Raw genomic sequence first — 16,983 nt, 5'->3', positions numbered from 1 at the left:
TGACATTCATCACCACCCCTATCAGCAGCACTACAAGAGACACTCACAGCCACACAGTCATTGTCCGGTCTCGTTAACGCATACTTACCCTTATGCTTACCTTACGGACTCCTCGATCAACCACTTACCTGTTTCCAGTGTGCTTCCTAGATCCTCCGTGTTCTCCTGTCTTCCGTGAGTGTCTCTGTGTGTCTTCAGCTCCAAGGACCATTCGCCACCCACGACTCCTAGAAGAAACCAAGTATCAGTATCTCTGTCATTGATCATCACAAACTCTATCTGGCTTCACTCACCTGCTCACTGCTCTGGTTGTCTCAATAAAACATCGTAAACCTTACCTGTGTCTCCGACCTCCTCTGTATGTAACAGGCACAGTATGCAATACCTGTTCTTCCTATGTAATCTTCATCATCTTCTCTCTTTTTTCTTCTCTCAGTCTCCGTATCTTGACTTGTATCTCTTCTCTTCACAAAGCTGAGCTTTGATTATTTCAGTCTTTGCGAACTGATTATTTCTGTTTTCAGAAATAAAACAGCTGTTTAGTTACTTTCATCTTATCCCGCACTTTATGTTATGCAGGCAGCTTCTGTGAACATAAAGCCCTCCTACTTTGATTTGATTGGTCATCGTCCACTGAAGCAGCTCAGATGAAAATGTCGGTTATCGTCAGTGTTGCCAAGTCTGCAGTTTTCCCGCAGCATTGGACTACTTTTAGGTTGTTAATGCGGGTAAAAAAAATTTACACAGATTTCCACCCCTGTACGTACAATTTTGGCACTCTTAAAACACCCAAAACAGCCCCCAGGCGCTACAAATAGCACAGACCACAATGAAAATGTTTTAACCTGTTAGCCTGAACCCCTGCTTTTGAAAAAATCCCAAGAATTGGTATACCCAATTAACAGGTACAGTTGCACTACACAACATCAGGAAGTTCAGGCCTTTTCTAACACAACATGCAACACAACTTCTCGTCCAGGCCCTGGTCATTTCTAGGCTTGATTCCTGCAATACTCTTCTGGCTGAACTTCCATCATGAGCACAATCAACTTCTACAAATGATTCAGAATGCTGCAGCACGTCTTCTCTATTTAATGAGCCCAAAAGAGCCCACATCATGGCTCTCTTCATCTCTCTGCACTGGCTACCACTTGTTGCTCGCATCAAGTTAAAGGCATTGATGCTTGCTTCCAGATCTAACACAGGTTTAGCACCCTCATACTTCCACTCACTCTTACGAGTCTACATCCCTACCAGAAGCCTGCGATCACTAAATGAGCAAAGGCTCGTGGTACTATCACAGAGAGGCACTAAATCGCTCTCCAGAACATTTTCATTCACTGTTCCTTGTTGGTGGAACGATGTCCCCTCCTCCATCCGGAATGCAGAATCCCTGGCAACATTCAAAAGACAGCTGAAAACTCATCTCTTTCGAGAGCACTTAATCTCATTTAAAAAAATAAATAAATAAATAGGCTTTCAATTTCCTTTAATCCCTTCCTATTCTAGCTTATGCTACTCTGAGCAATGTCTGAAACTTGTATTGTGAGCACTTCTTCACTGTATTCCTCACTTGTAAGTCACTTTGGATAAAAACTTCTGCAAAATATATAAATGTAAATGTATCTGAATCATACCTAAGGAGGGGAAAGATAGAATGGATGGTCGATTATTACCACACATCAGTGTTCTAACTTTTCAAAAAACTTTGGAGCGAGATTTTGTCAGGGGTTGATCAAAAATATGCCGCGCACGCAGCCACAAAAGTTGGTGGCTCAGATATCAGAGAATTGGAATTAATTTGATGTTGTACCCTGCATTCTGGTGGTTTGTGGGGAGGCCCAAAGCCGTTGATAGGGGCAGATTACTGGAGAATTGGTTACATTCTGTGAAGCAGACATAGCTGAAGGTCCACCCCCAGGAAATTTTGGATTAAGTAGATGTGATTTCCTGCATTCTAGTGGATTTTGGGGTGGTCTGCTAAAGATGTGCAATACCTGAACTTATTCTGATACATGTTCGGCATCATGACTTGTAGGGCCTTCTAGACTCAAGCTGAACATTCAACCAGAAAACAATTGTTGTGCCTAAATGACCGCCTATGTACCACAATAAAGCCTTATTCATAGACCAGTGTTTAAGATTTGACCTAGGTAGGTTGATTAATATCATTCTAATCAAAATATCAAACTAATTCTTAACTGTAGCCTAGCCTATGTTGTGAATAATTGTATTCTTAAGAGCACTCGATGATTTATGTTCAGCAAAAACCAACACAAGATTAGTTAGGGAGGGACGTTATTCTTCATTCAGAGCCTCCCACCACATGGTCCATCAGAAACAAATAAAGTGCAACAAATAAAGTGCTTAAAAATTACAACTTTTTCAAGCAATAAAACAGATGAATGCATTACAAAAATAATTAAAAATGAGGCATAATCGGTATCAGATGCAGATCAGAAGCTGGGTAAAGTCCTTGTCTATGATCTGTGGGCATGGTTATACTGGCCTGTGGCCTTCTTGGAGGCCTTCATGATATCTGAGGGGGGCTCCCATTTGAAGCAGGGCTCCAGATTGGCCATCTTTATGGTCATTATTGATGACAGGGTGCCATCCAATGCTAGGCTGTTTCTTCTCTTGGTTTTGTTCAGTCCCACAACTAAAAACACCCTCTCAGCTTCTGCATTTGCATTTGCATTTGCATGGGGCAACACTAGGACAAGTTTGGTGACGGCAGCAAGCCTCTCGAATTCTTTGGCTCCTGTCACCTATGGAAAATGCACCAAGAACACAATGGAAAAACATACCTTGATTTTTGATTGATTAATACTGTAAGTATACTGTAGGTTGATCCATTAACAAAGTAAAGATAAAAACATGCATAATTTGCAACATGCATGACACATACAGTGGGTACGGAAAGTTCATTTTTTTCCTCATTAATGTACACACAGCACCCCATATTGACAGAAAAACACAGAATTGTTGACATTTTTGCAGATTTATTAAAAAAGAAAAACTGAAACCATCGGGGAACCTAAAACCTGCTATGTCGTTATTGGAAGGGTAAGTCAACTGTGTTGTTAGGTAATCAACTCTAGCTGTCCCTAGCCTCATTTATTGAGCCTTTGAGTCAGTGGATCAGGAAAAAAACAATCAATTTAAGGGAATAGATATGAGGCTTGGAGAACAAAAACTAGCTCTTTTTCAGATGATGTATTGATATATATTTCAGTCAACCCACAAAGTCACTTCCAATATTATTTAATTTTCTGGAGGGATATGAGGCAATATCTGGTTATAAACTTAAGCAAATTAAATTAAAAAGAAATATAATTTGAAAAGGCATACAAAATCAATTAAATATTTAGGATTAAATTTACCCAGAGACTACTCAAAGATATTTGAACTACAGACACCTGAACAAAAAAATAAAAGCTAATTTGTTAAGATGGAACCTTATCCCTTTGTATAGTTTAAGTTCTAAAGTTGATTCAGAGAGAATGATTATTTTACCAAAATTACTGTTCCTTTTTCAGACTCTTCCAATAGAGAGATCAAATCAGCAATTCAGGGAATGTGATAAATTAATATCAAGATTTGGTAGGGTAAAAGGCAGGGTAAAAAAACAAAAACAACAACAACAACAACAACAAAAAAACAGAATAAGATTAAAAAATTACAACTAAGTAAAGAAAAGAGTGAGTTAGGTCTCCCCTGCTTACAACAATACTATAGAGTACCTCAGGGATGACGTGTTTTTGAAGGACATTTTAGGACTTCCGGTTCCATCACCCCGAAGTCAATGGGTTTTTTGAATGGGTTTTTGCTAAATCGCCTGAAATAAGGTCTGTGGTTAACAAAGCCTCTAAATATTTTCATGTTTTGATCTATGACATAAAACACACCAGTCATAACCCGCTTGTGATTTTTTTAAACCTTTATTGTGTCTTAAAAATGGCGGTTGCTAACAAATTGCCAAAAGGGACTACTTCCTTTGGCGGGGACTTTAGTTGCATCATGACAAACAGGACATTTGGACAGCATTTCTCATGAAAAAGCGGATAAGTATTTATACACAGCACAGATCATAATCAGCGAGCATGTTTTTAATTAAAGTTGTTTTTTTAAATAAAGTTTGAGGAAGCTTGGTGGTGGTGACGTTGATCCGTGACCATGGTGTGCTGTAGTACGTTTATAGCCTACTGTTAGCTTTTTATATCTGACAACTTTATTTAGGCTTCAAAATGTATAAATGTTGTGTTAACTTGTAAAGATTATCTTGATAGACAAAATGCGTAAGTGTCATAACCCTTTGTTAAACACAGAGCTCATTTTTTGTGATTTTCCAAAAGTCTATGGGAAAAATGCATTGGTTTTCGATCGAGGGAACTCGTGCACCGCTAACTTCCAGGTTGGCCTACAAAAACACGTCATCCCTGAGGTACTCTATTATGCAGCTCAATTAAGGCCTCATGGGCAACGACATGTAGCACATGTACTTCAGGTGACTTGAGTTCGAGTCCCGGCTCGTAGTCCTTTCCCGATCCCGTCCCCCTTTCTCTCTCCCACTTCACTTCCTGTCTAATCACTGTCCTATCATAATAAAGGGAAAAAAGCCAAAAATAAATCTTTAAAAAAAATTAAGGCCATTAGTTTGCTGGAATTGTCTAGCATACTTCGCAAGATGGATGGAAATAGAAAAAGCGATGATGGGATAATTTCTATTATCTGCTCTGATTGCTGATGACAAAAGGACTAGAATGACTGATGAAAAAAAAAAAAAAACATGGATCAAACTATCTTTCAAAATTTGGCATAAGACAGAAAAAATGAATAAAGATAAGCAGTGCATACTTGTTGTTATTTTTGTGTGATTATGTTAATGTTTATAGATGTTTAGTCGTTGTGAACAGTATTTGGTGTGTCTTATTTACTGTTGGCGTCCGATGACGTCACCGCTCGCGACTTCTTCCCTCATTCAGTCAGCGTCGAGTCTTCTGAATCAAGGCAACCAGTTCACGTTATTTCACATATTTACTCAACCATCAAACACACTTTATGCAGTTTGTTTAAGCGACATTTTACATGCTCGTTTCTGTAATTGTTTTCTTCGAGCACAACGCTACTTGTGTGTCTTTTCTGGCGTCTAACTGCAGAGCGAGGGTGTGAGGAAAATATGTTGAATTAATTCAGACCTGAGCGATTTTGTGTGCATTTGTGTGTTTCGATGTTTTATAGTGAGAACTGTTATTTAATGTCAAGTCAAAAGTCAAAGTTTGAGATCTCTGAGGGGAATTGATGGGAATCGATCGAGTGTTGCTGTTGCCAACTTGCCATTTTCATTTTTGGGTGGTTGACACCTGAATTTTTTTTTTTTTTTTTTTTTTTGAACTTCAAATATTAGGCATAAAAAATATTGAGTTCTGTTGTACTGACTTTTGAATTTCCAAAAATATTTGTGGTCTTTTAGATTTTATATTGGAAATTGGATTTATTTACCAATTTGTTGCATTCGTGCCTAAAATTGTCATATTGTGTGACATAAAGGTTATTCTATATAAAATGAAAATGGGATATACTCTCCCTAAGTAACTAACTTCACCATAAATATTTATCATTACTATCTCAAGATTATTTTTTTTCTTTTTTTCTTTTTTTTGCAGATCCATTAGATTTTATATTATTTTTTCTAAATCATCATGCAAAATAAGACATCTCTAATCAGCCTTTAGATTAATTCTGACAAACCCTGTTATAAATCTAACAAAATGTTTGTGACTCTTGCTGATACTATTTCTCTTTTGTTCCATTGACTTTTTTATGATTTATAACTAAAAAGGTCTTTTTATTGTCACAATTCTGAATGTCACACCAAATGATATAGTGTCACACTATATGACGAACTGCACCACACCACAATTTGTCAATGCAAAAAAGTGTATTTTATATGCATTCAACAGTAAATAAATTGTATTTATGAAACTCAGAAATATGAGTAAATCAAACTCCATCTCATGTCAAGAAACTAACAAACATTTTAAAATTAGAGAGTGTGTTGTGACAATTATAAATGTTAAACAGTAAAAATATCAATTTACAATTAGTCGAATATTTTAGATTGAAAATTCATAGACATTTGTAGTATTAATAATAACAGATACCCATGGGATAATAATGGATAATAACAGATTCACATGGGATCTTTAAACATCAGTGGAAGCTGAAAGACAAAAACATTTCAGACCATATTAAACTTCAGCCAGTCAATCTGAGAGAGCTTGGTTGACCTGTGAAGAGGTTCTGGCTCAGATATTGTGCAAACTATTTGATCACACCTGTAAAATATTACAATTAATCTCTGCCTCGTTGTGACATATCTTCATGATCTCTCTGAACTCTGAACTCTCTAACTTGGTGAATCCAATTGTAATGATGACTACCCAGTTCCTCAAGGTCTTTCTGGAACACTTCTAGCAGTTCTCCAATTGACCCCGCTTTGGTTCTTTTAACCCAGTTCTTGTAGTTTTTTTTCTCCGACTGTAATAGGTTCTCTCTGCCACTGTTCCCATGTGACCCTCACAGCAGGATTATGCCCTCTGAACTTAACCCTCTTCAAAACAGCATTCTGTGCATTGCCGCCTCATGTACAAGTCATTATCCGTTCTGCAGCATATGGAAGACAGCAGTGTTTAAAGACTTTTTGTTGTGATTAGTTGTCTTTTTGAAAGCCTCATGTTTTCATGTTGATGGCATGCACAGGTGTTGCGATCGCATGATTTTGGTGGAGTGATGTAGAATGGTTTGTATCTGGTGAACTGCCTGTAAGACATTCTGTGCAATTTATCATTCTTATCACTGAAGACTTTGTGAAGGTCTTGACGTGTGCTTGTGAGGATCCTTCTTTGTTTCTTCTCTTTTCTTCCAATTGTGTCCTTTTTTCCAGGAAACAAAATGCTGTTCTCATCCAATTGCAGAAAAGCCTCAACCCTTTTTTTCTTCTCACTGGACATTTTTTTTAGCTGCTCAGGGGTGAAACTTTTCACTAATAGTGCAAGCAGGCTTTTGCTCTATTTTCCGTTCACATTTTTTCCTGTATCTTTCTGCTTTGGAGTGTTCTTCTTTCAGTTTTTTCTTAAGTACCTGATTCTGCCTTTTAACTTTCTCAGATTATCATTCTGAACTATCAACTTGCTTAGGATGGACAATTTAGACACCTCTAGATTCTCAGGGGGGCATTCAGGAGGAGAATTGGTAATGGAATGTGACTGGACAGGAGGCTCTGGTGTGCTGTTGTTTGTTGGTGCCATAGGATTATCTTCATTTAGTGATGCTTCAAGAGATGGAGGGGTCAGGTTCATAATGGCATTCCCTTCTTTTTTTCTTTTTCTGTATTTCTTTTGTGCATCTCTCCACATCTCTCTCAATTTCTCGTCTTGAAGGAGGAATGGAGTGCACACTGAATGCCTTGAGTTTTCCCCTTTGTTTCTTCTCTTTATACCTGTTAATGAAAAAATATGATTACGATTTTTTTCAGCTTCACCGTCTTGATAGTAGTATCCTGTGTTGAAGTTACACTATGCAGGTTGTGGCCTAGACTTTTATCTTTCCCTATAGTAGGTGTCTGCTCTGTGTGAACTGGCATGATCTCTTTACTTTTTCCTCCTTTCCCTCAGGACCTCCTCTCGCATGGTCAGCACTGAGTCTTTCCCTGTATTTTTGTATCCTCTCTTTACTTGACATCTCTGCCTGACACAGATAAAAAAAATTGCATCTTTTAATATGTAAAGTATGGCAAACTAGGCCTGCACGATATTGGAAAAAACTGACATTGTGATATTTTGTTTTTCTGCGATATGAATTGTGTTTACGAGGACAGTTGATCTTTTAGGTGCATTTAGACTTTTTTTGCATGTATGTGTCCATTCAGGCACGAATAGACGTGGAAGAGAATGGCATGCAGTGTTCACGTGCATCTGCATGTCTCTCTCTCTCTCTCTCTCTCTCTCTCTCTCTCTCTCTCTCTCTGTGTGTGTGTACCTGTGCGCACATAAAACATTCGCCTGTTCAGAATTGAGTTCACTTTCGTGTCTTCGTGTGCTCAAATGGTTTGAAATCTCTTTAATTTAAACGGAATATGTTATCTGTTTCTGATGCAGAAAAGTTAGTTATGCTTTCATGACGTCTAGACTAGATTACTGTAATGCATTACTAGCTGGTTGCCCTGCTTCCTCAATAAACAAGCTACAATTAGTACAAAATGCAGCTGCTAGAGTTCTTACCAGGTCAAGAAAATATGATCATATAACACCAATTTTATCATCTCTACACTGGTTACCTATTAAGTTCCGTATCGATTATAAAGTACTGCTAATGACCTACAAGGCTCTAAATGGTTTAGCTCCTGTGTACTTAACCGATCTTCTATCGCCCTACAATCCTTCACACTCTTTAAGATCACAAAACTCTGGACTTCTGGTTGTACCTAGGATATCTAAGTCCTCTAAAGGAGGGAGAGCGTTTTCACATTTGGCTCCTAAACTCTGGAATAGCCTTCCTGATAATGTTCGGGGCTCAGACTCGCTCACCCAGTTTAAATCTAGATTAAAGACACATCTCTTTAGCCAAGCATTAACATAATGCATCTCATATCAGATCAATTGCACATGACTATCTTTGCTTAATGTTATGAACAGCAGCTGTAGGAAACTTTTTCCTCGTCGAAGCAGAGACCAGGAGACGTTGGGATATCTTTCAAGCAGAAGTTACTCTTTATTGAGAAACGCGCTGTGCGTCGCTGTAGTCATCCAAGTCCAACTAAGGCAGTGTACTTGGTAGTTCATATACATTCAAGGGGGAGGGATACATAGAGTAGAGGTGGAGACAATCTAAACAAAGCATGCAAATGCAGTGCAGGAATCAGCCCATTCCCTACATTTCCCAGCCATGATCTAATCAGCATAACGGTGTCATTCAAATGCATAGGTGCTAATCCACTCAGTCTGACAGTATCGCCCATACCTTTACATTATCATAGAGACAAAGGCACAGCTGTATCTTGAGCTTGTCTTGCCAAATGGTTAGGAAGTGCATGAAGACAAGAGGTTAATGTTACAGACACCTGGGCTGCCTGCCTTGATCTCCTTAAATTGTCATTACCTTTACCTCAAAATGTTAAATACAATATACTTCACCTAAATATTTCATGTGAGGTTATGTCAGGATGTAGGATCAGCAGATCTTAAACAGATTCTTAAATTTGTAATCCCACACAGCTATGCTAATTATTCTCAATTTGCTTTTTCGTTTTACCTTGAGATGCCCGTCCCGAGGTGACTAGAGAGTACATCAGTTTCAGTTTGGATCCAGCCTCTTAAGAAGACCTCAGATGACCAACACTTTTGAAGAGACAGCACCAACTCCTGCGAGGACTTCAGAAGATGCAACATCTGGATCAACACGCACATTCGCAAATTTCTATATATCCTAATTATTGTTAATATGTAATTCATTTTTCCAGGAGCTCTTTGCTTCTACCTTCAATTAAATTGCTAACAGTGATTGTAAATTAATTGCCTAAATTATTACATTATTAGCTAACTGCATTCTCCAAATTGTAATGCTGACATGCATTCTCTGTAAAGCTGCTTTGAAACGATATGTATTGTGAAAAGCGCTATACAAATAAATGTGAATTGAATTGAAAATGTGAATTAATGTTTAAACTGACAGGACCTAAAAGACGGTCAAATGATAAACTTTCATTGTATTATGGTCAAACTTTGCAATTAATCCGAGAATCGCGTGCGTTTCAGAACCGTGGTGTCTGGTCATACAGATTAATAATCCCTATACTAGACATTGCACATCGGATGCACACATCACAATTTCAATGCTAAAACGATATACAGTGGGTACGGAAAGTATTCAGACCCCCTTAAATTTTTCACTCTTTGTTATATTGCAGCCATTTGCTAAAATCATTTAAGTTCATTTTTTTTTCCTCATTAATGTACACACAGCACCCCATATTGACAGAAAAACACAGAATTGTTGACATTTTTGCAGATTTATTAAAAAAGAAAAACTGAAATATCACATGGTCCTAAGTATTCAGACCCTTTGCTGTGACACTCATATATTTAACTCAGGTGCTGTCCATTTCTTCTGATCATCCTTGAGATGGTTCTACACCTTCATTTGAGTCCAGCTGTGTTTGATTATACTGATTGGACTTGATTAGGAAAGCCACACACCTGTCTATATAAGACCTTACAGCTCACAGTGCATGTCAGAGCAAATGAGAATCATGAGGTCAAAGGAACTGCCTGAAGAGCTCAGAGACAGAATTGTGGCAAGGCACAGATCTGGCCAAGGTTACAAAAAAATTCTGCTGCACTTAAGGTTCCTAAGAGCACAGTGGCCTCCATAATCCTTAAATGGAAGACGTTTGGGACGACCAGAACCCTTCCTAGAGCTGGCCGTCCGGCCAAACTGAGCTATCGGGGGAGAAGAGCCTTGGTGAGAGAGGTAAAGAAGAACCCAAAGATCACTGTGGCTGAGCTCCAGAGATGCAGTCGGCAGATGGGAGAAAGTTGTAGAAAGTCAACCATCACTGCAGCCCTCCACCAGTCGGGGCTTTATGGCAGAGTGGCCCGACGGAAGCCTCCTCTCAGTGCAAGACACATGAAAGCCCGCATGGAGGACTCCAAGATGGTGAGAAATAAGATTCTCTGGTCTGATGAGACCAAGATAGAACTTTTTGGCCTTAATTCTAAGCAGTATATGTGGAGAAAACCAGGCACTGCTCATCACCTGTCCAATACAGTCCCAACAGTGAAGCATGGTGGTGGCAGCATCATGCTGTGGGGGTGTTTTTCAGCTGCAGGGACAGGACGACTGGTTGCAATCGAGGGAAAGATGAATGCGGCCAAGTACAGGGATATCCTGGACCAAAACCTTCCCCAGAGTGCTCAGGACCTCAGACTGGGCCGAAGGTTTACCTTCCAACAAGACAATGACCCTAAGCACACAGCTAAAATAACAAAGGAGTGGCTTCACAACAACTCCGTGACTGTTCTTGAATGGCCCAGCCAGAGCCCTGACTTAAACCCAATTGAGCATCTCTGGAGAGACCTAAAAATGACTGTCCACCAACGTTTACCATCCAACCTGACAGAACTGGAGAGGATCTGCAAGGAGGAATGGCAGAGGATCCCCAAATCCAGGTGTGAAAAACTTGTTGCATCTTTCCCAAAAAGACTCATGGCTGTATTAGATCAAAAGGGTGCTTCAACTAAATACTGAGCAAAGGGTCTGAATACTTAGGACCATGTGATATTTCAGTTTTTCTTTTTTAATAAATCTGCAAAAATGTCAACAATTCTGTGTTTTTCTGTCAATATGGGGTGCTGTGTGTACATTAATGAGGAAAAAAATGAACTTAAATGATTTTAGCAAATGGCTGCAATATAACAAAGAGTGAAAAATTTAAGGGGGTCTGAATACTTTCCGTACCCACTGTATTGTGCAGGCCTAGGCAAACATGGTGAAACATGGTTAAATTAAGTATAAAATTTAAAAGCAATACATTAATTGCATGGGTAATTTATTGTTCACCATTAAATTCTTTCAACACGTTTTGAATATTTATTTATTATTAAAAAAAAGTGTATGTAATATTGTGTGACAAATGTATCATATGGTGTAACTTGGAAAAACAGTCACACCATATGATACAGTGTCACACCATATGACGTTTTGTTCAGTTAAGCTAATCTCTTGGTTAACTAAAAACAGCTAGCTAAGTAAAATTTGTAAAAAAGTGTTTCATTTTTATATAAATAATGTCACACCATAAAACACAAAACATTGACCACTAGTGAGCATATCAGATACAGAGCTTTTTAATTAAAAATTAAAAAGTCAGAACTCACCTCACGACCTTCCAAACCACTCCAGAGATGACACTGCAACTTCCTGGTTGAATGCGGACCTCTTCATCATAATGATGTCCAAATTATTGCCCGTTCAAAATATAGATTGTAATGTCACACCATATGATGCCCATTTTACGGAAAAAATTTATTTGGTCAGAACTTGTCATATTAGTAAAGTCACACATAGCCTGGACAGTCACACCATATTACAATTTTGATGTTTAGATAAAAATTTGAAGTATAGGTCTTTATAAAACAACTAAAGCTATGGTATGCTGTAATAATATCTTGTTCAGAGTAACAACATAAAGATATACATTTTTAACAAATACCCATTTTTATTTGTATATGACATCATGGACAGGTAGAACTGTACGTCATGTCATCCACCCATATATATATATATATATATATATATATATATATATATATATATGAAGTTGTAATGTTTAAATGTTTATTCCGTTCTAATATGTATTTATTTTATCATCTCACACATGGATCTGCTTTTTTCCTTTTTACAACAGTATGTTTTCTATATTATATGAGGTTTTATTTAACAAAATTCGGGAGGCGCATGTTCAGGTAATCAACCAATCAGTGCAAAAGGAAGCTGGTATATAAAGCCGTCTCTCACCTCTATCCCGCGACAAGTTTCACAGCATCCCTCCACCACCCCATCACCTCACTCTTGGCTGGTTTCTATCCCAGTTAAGAAGGGGGAGTACTCTGGGTTCGGGCCAAATTCCGAGATCGGAGCCCTCCCCCGGACAGCACGCCAAATACGCATAAATTACTATACGAATTACTTTATTTTGATTTCATGTATGTGTAAACTCGTGAAATTTTTTATAATAAAATACAGATGTGACATCTTATTAAATAATAGCTTCAAACAAAAAAAACAATTCTTACTTGCGGTGAATAAAAAAAACGTATTAAATAAAAAGATTGAAAAAATTATTGCACAACCACCCAATAGGTGACGATGTACACTATAGGTATAAATCGCCATTAAACAAAAGAAGAAGAGAGAAGTAGAATGGCGTGCTTTTTCAAAGCGTCTGTTTCCATGGTGAACCTTCGATTCGTCGCTCTGTTGGCAATGTCTTGTGTGTTAACCGGGAACATACTCTGGGTTGGCTGAACTTACTCCTGGACGCATTTTTGGAACCGGTGTCCTGACATTTCATCTTACCCATCAGATTGTCCTACCCGGGCTTACTGCACGTGAGCACATCAATATTACATCATTTTTTGTCATGACAAAATTACTGTATTTGCATTATTGTAAGGGTAGGTTTAATGTTGGGGTAGGTGTAGACTTTAATAAAGCACAATCTGATAAGTAGCATTTTTCGCTATCGATTTATACTTGTTCTAACGATTAATGCTACATCATATTGTGCTACCACTACTGTACTTGCATTATTGTAAGGGTAGGTTTAGGGTTGGGGTAGGTGTAGATGTTAATAAAGCCATAAACCATGTTAATATCACGCTGGAAGAACAGTCTGATAGGTAGCATTTTTCGCTGTCAAATTTTACTACCCATTGTTTCAATGGCAGGAAGTACATATAATGGGTTTGAGGGAAAAAAAAACCATGTTAATAATGGGACAATGGGTGGATAATGACTCGGAGGGATCATAGTGCTAATTTGGCGCCCAAACCTCCATTATATAAAGGCCCTTCTGACCTTTTGCGATTACCTCGACTCCACTGGCCACAGCTTGATTCCCCCGGGATACCGGCTTTATGGACAACTATGGGGGCGCCACCGAGCAAAAAGGTCCCCCCCCCATCCGCGGACCCATTAAATGTCCACTTCCCATATGCTACACAGGTAAAGCGGGTAAGTCGATCCCAAATACCCACAAAACGCCCGATGCCCCATTAAATGAATGGCGGATTCATTGACCACAACCCGCCGAACCGTTATTTGTCCGTTTGACTGTTGGTCTTATGGAGCGGTCAGTCAGGGGGGTGGTCAGCGTCCCACGAACCCATTATTTGTCCGGTTACCCATTGTTTTTTCCAAAAGCTAATTATTCGTCCGTCTCTCCATTGGTCCAAACATGGGTGGGCGGGAGGCCACGCCCCCGTCCCACGAACTCATTATTTGCCCGATTACCCACTAAAGTGGGCAAATGATCAGGTGACCCACGCTGACCACCGCCAAGCCACGCCCCGTCCCATGGACCCATTATTTGTTCGATTACCCACTAAATTTACAGGAAGCACCCCCAGTGGTCCAATGGGTAAGTGCACCATCGGTTTGCGCACGGAGCGCCCCATGGTAGCCGTTTTTGACATCCGACGCAAAGTCGCCCGATCGGTTCATGCTTTCGATATGTCATTCCGGGCAGTTCCTGAACCCCCCAATTAAATTTGGACTCATTACTTGAATGAGTTTGCCATAATGGTTTCGCGGACACCGCTTCGAAAGGGCCAATCGACTAGGGGGCGCCATCTTCAAAGGGGTCAAAAGGTAAAAAAAAAGCGACCGCACGAGGGACGGCCCATGAGATTCCGACTCTCCAGGGGCTCCCGACTCACGGCCCCGAAGCGCGAAACTCTAGGACCTTCCCGAAAATTCGCCCCTCCCCCGCCCCGAAATCATTTAAAGGCCTCTGTCTGTGAATTAGTTAACCCTTTAGAACCTAAAGCTAAAATAGCCCGTTTTCACATATTATGTTTTTTTTTATTATAAAATTCTCTAACAATGTGCTATCTTCAAGTGCAAGGTGTCATTTTTTTCAGAAAACAACTGGCTTTCAATAAATTACAGTTATTGACCATTAATGTATATGGTGAGTTTGTAAATAGAATTTAAATAGACGAAAATAAAAAAAATAATAATAAATTTTCAGCTTTTTATTTAGAAAAAAAAGAGAAAAATGATGATCGAAAGAATCTAACATTTCAAACTTGAAAATTCAACTATATTACATATATACAAGTCCTTTTGTGACACTTGGTTGCACAGTTTTCATTCAGGAGAAATTTTTTTCATACACGCATACATATACTACATATGCACGCATCAGCACGCATACATTTACCGCACGGACACATTATACAGATGCACACACCAAATGCGAAATGCGAGTCTCACTTAGCCTCCTCCCAAGTCTTATAAAAAATCATCCCAATTGACTGTGTACTCCTTCGCCATGTTTTTGTTTGTTTCTTCTATTATTTATGCGATCCAAAACTCCCTAAACTGCCGCGCTCCGTATCTCTACGTTCAAATCCTCCTTCCACCCGCTCTCCCCGAAAGCGGCTGCCATTTGCTGACGGAAGGAACGAAATTACCGTAATAACCCTTATATTGCCGAAAAGCCCATGTTGTCTACTATCTGTAGCAATTTGAATTATTACGATGGCGCAAACGGTTCAAGAGTTACGGTAACATGAATACAGCTTGGTTGGATGTGTCGCCGACGACACATCCGGTTTTAAAGGGTTAAGGAGCCTTGAGAGAGAGATTTGGTTCAGTGGCTGGAAACGTCTTGCCTTCGCACTAGAGCACGGCGGTTTCGGTACGTCGCTCGGGGCCCCCCCAGGAGCCACGGTGCAAAATTTGGGGCCCCTGGGACCTTTGCAGCAAAATCCCACTTTCCCATTATTTAATGGGGAAGCGGGACGTGCAGAAAAAAATTTGCTTCAAAAGGGCCGATCCACTAGGGGGCTACCACATCCAAAGAAGGCAGCAGGCGCGCAAATTACCCATTTCCGACACGGAGAGGTAGTGATGAAAAATAACAATACAGGTCTCTTTCGAGGCCCTGTAATTGGAACGAGCGTATCCTAAACCCATGGGCGAGGACCCATTGGAGGGCAAGTCTGGTGCCAGCAGCCGCGGTAATTCCAGCTCCAATAGCGTATACTAAAGTTGCTGCAGTTAAAAAGCTCGTAGTTGGATCTCGGGAGCGGGCTGGCGGTCCGCCGCGAGGCGAGCCACCACCTGTCCCTGTGTCCCTGCCTCCCGGCGCCCCCCGGATGCCCTTGGCTGGGTGTCTGGTGCCTGGGGCCCGGAGCGTTTACTTTGAAAAAATTAGAGTGTTCAAAGCAGGCTGCCCGTCGCTGCTGAATACCGCAGCTAGGAATAATGGAATAGGACTCCGGTTCTATTTTGTGGGTTTCTGGAACCCGGTGCCATGATTGAGAGGGACAGCAGTGGGTTTTTTATCTATGGGTTTTATGATTTGAAAAACTTGAATATATGCCTATATTTGAATACAGATGGCTTACGGGGTCTCTGTCAAATAGGTCGCAGCTGGGAGGCAGATTCCCTTACCCGACAGCCTCCCACCTGCTATCTATTCGACGCAGACCCTGTAGGATGTTTGGGGATGCCGATCATTTGACAGCGACAGCGGGTTTCATTTTATGGGTTTTATGATTTGAAAAACTTAAATATTGTTATGAAAATAGGATGTTCAGGCGGGCTGAGATGGGTAGGGTTGGGCCCAGGCGGGCTGAGACGGTTAGGGTTAGGGTGCAGGTCAAGTGGGAGATGGTTAGGTTTAGGCGCAGGGCGGCTGAGACGGTTAGGTTTGGGGACAGGTCAAGTGGATGGCCTGTACACAGATTGCATACAGGGGACCCATTGGATAAGTTACAGTTGTTGTGATGTTGGTTTTATGATTTGAAAAACTTGAATTTACCTATATATTTGTACACAGATGGCTTACGGGGTCTCTGTCAAATAGGTCGCAGCTGGGAGGCGGATTCCCTTACCTGCCAGCCTCCCACCTGCTATCTATTCGACGTGGACCCTGTAGGATGTTTGGGGATGCTGCTCATTTGACAGCGACAGTGGGTTTTTAATTTATGGGTTTTATGATTTGAAAAACTTGAATATATGCCTATATTTGTATACAGATGGCTTACGGGGTCTCTGTCAAATAGGTCGCAGCTGGGAGGCAGATTCCGTTACAGATTCCGTTACCTGCCAGCCTCCCACCTGCTATCTATTCGACACAGACCCCGTAGGATGTTTGGGGATGCTACGTTTTTGTTCATCTGACAGCAATTT

At 40.1% G+C, this 16,983-nt stretch overlaps 1 long non-coding RNA gene across 1 annotated transcript; it reads right to left on the bottom strand.

The window, feature by feature from the left end:
* Positions 1-5,157: 5,157 nt before the first annotated feature.
* On the bottom strand, positions 5,158-12,054 carry LOC127508963 (uncharacterized). Its single transcript, XR_007929042.1, has 3 exons — positions 11,937-12,054; positions 9,313-9,431; positions 5,158-7,501 (listed from the first exon to the last, which is right to left on the bottom strand). It is a non-coding gene; the product is annotated as an uncharacterized LOC127508963 (long non-coding RNA).
* Between the last annotated feature and the right edge of the window lie 4,929 nt (positions 12,055-16,983).

The sequence above is a fragment of the Ctenopharyngodon idella genome, chromosome 3 (assembly GCF_019924925.1).
Source record: "Ctenopharyngodon idella isolate HZGC_01 chromosome 3, HZGC01, whole genome shotgun sequence".
Classification (NCBI taxonomy): Eukaryota; Metazoa; Chordata; class Actinopteri; order Cypriniformes; family Xenocyprididae; genus Ctenopharyngodon; species Ctenopharyngodon idella.
The sequence above is the reverse complement of the archived record's forward strand: the minus strand, read 5'-3'. Positions and strand labels throughout refer to the sequence as shown.